Here is a 4942-nt window from a genome sequence, read left to right as displayed (position 1 = left end):
CCCTGAGCCTGTCTGCCATCCAGTACCATAGCCCCACCTCTGGTTTACTGACCCCTGTCTACCTTGACCTGTCTATTGCCTGCCCCTGTTGGATTATTAACCAGAAGGGGGTTATGGTTCCCATTTGGGAACCCCCCCCCCCAAGTTCAGCTGGAAGGTGGCGCATGGAACGCAAAAATATTCCTAAAAATATTTAACCTCCACACATTAACAAGTCCAATGGCTCAAATGAAAGATAAACACCTTGTTTATCTATCCAGCAAGTCAGATTTCTAAAATGTTTTACGGCGAAAACATAGCACATATTTGTGTCAAACCACCACCGACACAGCTAATTTGCATAGCCAAGTTGAAAAAATATGCAATCAACAAACGCAGGATTAAAAGAAAAATAATTTCACTAACCTTTTGAAATATTCATCAGATGACAGTAATATAACATGTTACACAGTACATTTATGTTTTTTTCAATAATATGCTATATATATCCATAAATCTCTGTTTACAATGATGCATCATTCAACAAATGCTACTCAAATGTCCTGAGAAATGACGATAGCTCCGGCAGATAACGTCAGCTAACAAGGAATACACATCATAAACTTTGACTAAATATGCATGTTCTACATATATATAGGAAGATACACTTCTTCTGAATGCAATCGCTGTGTTACATTTATTTTTAACGTTACAGGTTTCGTTCACTAGGCTATACTATGATTCGGCGCTCAAAAAGTAGCATTATGGCTCCTCTATCTTGGAGTCCACAGAAACCCAAATTTACCACATAAATATTCCCTTACCTTTGCTGTTCTTCCATCAGAAGACCTGGAAGGAATTATACTTACCAAAAACAGCGTTTAGTTTTGCAGTCTGTGTCTTTCGGTTCTCAAACACGACACATTTCGGTTGAAATGCAGCCAAAAGTCAAGTGGATGCGCACCAAAACGTCGAAATTACATATTATATGTCGACTAAACTTGTCAAACTATGTTCATAATCAAGCTTTAACATGTTATAAAGGTGTACAGTAATCGTGAGGACGAACAGAAACACACGCATTGTTTAATCGATCTTGGAAAAAAGACAGGACCGGAGCAGAGCGCGCATGAGAGTAACCTGTTTTTTCGCGTGACCGAAAGGTTTCGGCCCGCCAAAACTCTCGTGAGCGAGCGATTCTCACAATGAGAAGCCCCATTGGAAGCAGACATCGCGCTGAAGACAAAGAGACTGTTCCCAGACCTGTAAGTGCTTGGGAAGGGTGGGGGCGATGACGTCAAATTTGGGCCAACTTTTCTGATGACAAGAGAGAGTTTGGGAGAATGACTGCCCTGAGAGTTCTGCTTTACATACATACATAATTTAAACGGTTTTAGAAGCTTTAGAGTGTTTTCTATTCAATAATATTTTTTATTTGCATATATTAGCAACTTTTGACAACAAAAAAATTATGTTTACTATGGGCACTCCAGAGGGGGCAGTAAACAGCCCTATCCCCTTAAACCATTGTTAATTCGACATTGTCTGCATCTGGGGCTTACCTTTATACCTGATAGTATGTAGACTGACCTGTGTGAAGCTGTGTAAAAAATAAATGTCCCCCTTCAAAAATGATTTAAACGGATACAACTAGTGGAATCGTGTCATATCTGGACTAGATAATGCTAATAAAAGGTCTGAATTTGATTTCATAAATTAAACAAAAGACAATCATTTGTAAAAATCTGACACTGTGGATGTATTAGACTTTAGAATTGCATTGAGGGCATACTTAAATGCATTGTACAGCCTTACTGCAATTTATGGACAAACGATCCATAGGTATCAGCCTACTCAATGACACCAGCAGATTACAATTCTGAAGAGTTTACACAAATGTTAGCATCGTAGCACTTACAGTTGAAGCCGAACATTTACATACACTTAGGTTGGAGTCATTAAAACTCATTTTTCAACCACTCGACTTGCCAAAACTATAGTCGGTTAGGATATCTACTTTGTGCATGACACAAGTAATTTTTACAACAATTGTTTACAGACAGAATATTTCACTTATAATTCACTGTATCACAATTACAGTGGGTCAGAAGTTTACATACACTAAATTGACTGTGCCTTTAAACAGCTTGGAAAATTCCAGTAAATTATGTCATGGCCTTAGAAGCTTCTGATGGGCTAAATGACATCATTTGAGTCAATTGGAGGTGTACCCGTGGATGTATTTTAAGGCCTAGCCTCAAACTCAATGCCTTTTTGCTTGACACCAACAAACTAACATGGTCCAAGCACACCAAGACAGTCGTGCAGAGGGCACGACAAAACCTATTCCCCCTCAGGAGACTAAATATACTTGGCATGGGTCCTCAGATCCTCAAAAGGTTCTACAGCTGCACCATCGAAAGCGTTGCATGACTTCCTGGTATGGCAACTGCTCGGACTCCGACCGCAAAGCACTACAGAGGGTAGTGCGTACGACCCAGTACATTATCGGGGCCAAGCTTCCTGCTATCCAGGACCTTTATACCAGTCGGTGTCAGAGGAAGGCCCTAAAATGGTCAAATACTCCAGCCACTCTAGTCATAGACTGTTCTCTCTGCTACCGCATGGCAAGTGGTACCAGAGTGCCAAGTCTAGTCTCCTGAACATCTAATCAACTGGCTACCCAGACTATTTGCATTGCCCCCCCCTCTTTTACATCGTTGCTACTCTCTGTTGTTTTACAAAAATAATTTTGTAATATATTTTTGGAATACTTAAAGGGGTCTTAAAATTCTAAATGCCTGGCGTAGACAGGGCTTGAACCACAGGATGTTTAGGCTTTGTTGCAGACCAGTCCGACCTCCCCTGATTCTACCACTCTTGGTCATGTTGAGCAATTGATTAATAAAACAGGTGTGGTAGAATGGTGATTGAACAAACGCCTGCTCATGCTGTGGCTCTGAGAGCAGGGTTAGCCACCACTGACAAATACTGTAGGATATGACATACTGTTAGGAAAATACCTGTTAAAAAAAGTCATAAGATGTGCTTATGAATATAAACACTATATTTAAATGAAGATCAGCACAACTTCCACTTTGTTCTCTCTTTGTGATTTCAGCGAATTCCAAGGGTGAGGAGCATCACGTCTCAAGGATCCAGACTTTCAACTCCTGAAAGACAAAGTTAAACCTCTGAGATTCAAGCACCATCTACAATTCATTAGATGACTTCATTCATGAAATTATTCATTCAAAATGACCTTACAATGAAATGCTTACTTACAAGCCCTTAGCCAACAATGCAGTTTCAAGAAAAATATCTAAAAAAAGTAACAAACAATTAAAGAGCAGCAGTAAAATAACAATAGTGAGACTATATACAGGGGGTACCGGTACAGAGTTAATGTGAGGAGGCACCGGTTAGTCGAGGTAATTGAGGTAATATGTACATGTAGGTAGAGTTATTAAAGTGACTATGCCTAGATAACAGAGAGTAGCAGCAGTGTAAAGGGGGGGCAATGCAAATAGTCTGGGGTAGGCATTTGATTAGATGTTCAGGAATCTTATGTCTTGGGGGTAGAAGCTGTTTAGAAGCCTCTTGGACCTAGACTTGAAGCTCTGGTACCAGAGAGAACAGTCTAGTCTGGTGTAGCCATTTGATTAGATGTTCTAGAGTCTTATGGCTTGGGGGTAGAAGCAGTTTAGAAACATCTTGGACCTAGACTAGGGCCTTCCTCTGACACTGCCTGGTATAGAGGTCCTGGATGGCAGGAAGCTTGGCCCCGGTGATGTAGTGGGCCGTACGCACTACTCTCTGTAGCCTTGCGGTCGGGGCGGCTGAACAGTTGCCATACCAGGTAGTGATGCAACCCGTGAGGATGCTCTCGAACAAGTACTTTGTTTTCTGTCAACTCATATATGCTAATGTACTCAAGTTTTTTGAAAACCCTTCAGAATTCTAGTCTCTTGGTGTCACGAGTACGCTGATACCCCAATTCATGGACCCAAGATCCATAGGTAAGGCTGTACAGTGAATATAAGTATGCCCCCAATGCAATTCTAATGTATAATACATCCACAGTGTGATTTCAAATTATTTAGACTTTTTATGTGCCAAATTAACTAATTGTCTTTTGTTGAATTTATATAACAACATTCTAACCATGTTAATCTTATCTAGTCCAAATATGGTATCATTCCACTATTTGTATCACTTTCACAGCTACCCTAACCATTTAAATTGTATTTTTTATTTAACCAGGTATGTTGACTGAGAAAACATTGTCATTTAAAGCAATGACCTGGAGAACAATTACAGGGGAGACGAGATGAATGAGACAATTGGAAGCTGGGGATAATTAGGTGGCCACTAGGGCCAGATTGGGAATTTAGCCAGGACACCAGGGTTAACACCCCTAGTCTTACGATAAGTGCCATAGGATATTTAGTGACCACAGAGACTCAGGACACCTGTTCAGCGTCCCATCCGAAAGACCCTACACAGAGAAATGTACTCAATCACTGCCCTGGGGCATTGGGATCTTTTTTTCTTCAGAGAAAAGAGTGTCTCCTAATGGCCCTCCAACACCACCTGGTCTCCCATCCAGGGACTGACCTGGACACACCCGGCTTAGCTTCAGAGGCAAGCCAGCAGTGAGATGCAGGATGGTATCAACTTCAGTGAGGTAGGGACGTCCCCGGATAGCATGGACCATAAAGGAGACGGAGTGTTCTGATTGGCCCTGAAGCCTTTAGAGCAAGTCTCAAAGCCCCCAACTGCAGAAATAGGCGGGGTTTATGACTTTGTGGCTGTGGTAACTAGTGACGACCCTCCCGCGATGTACCAGTAATACAAAACTCAATATCTTCTCAGAAACCCGTGTGCTTCTCAAAACCTCCAGCAGAGGACAACACTTTCCATCTTTATTTTGGAGCGTGGTCTACGTTGCTCTTCATTGGAA

The sequence above is a fragment of the Oncorhynchus keta genome, chromosome 18 (genome assembly GCF_023373465.1).
Source record: "Oncorhynchus keta strain PuntledgeMale-10-30-2019 chromosome 18, Oket_V2, whole genome shotgun sequence".
NCBI classification, from domain to species: Eukaryota; Metazoa; Chordata; class Actinopteri; order Salmoniformes; family Salmonidae; genus Oncorhynchus; species Oncorhynchus keta.
This window is presented reverse-complemented; position numbering follows the sequence as displayed.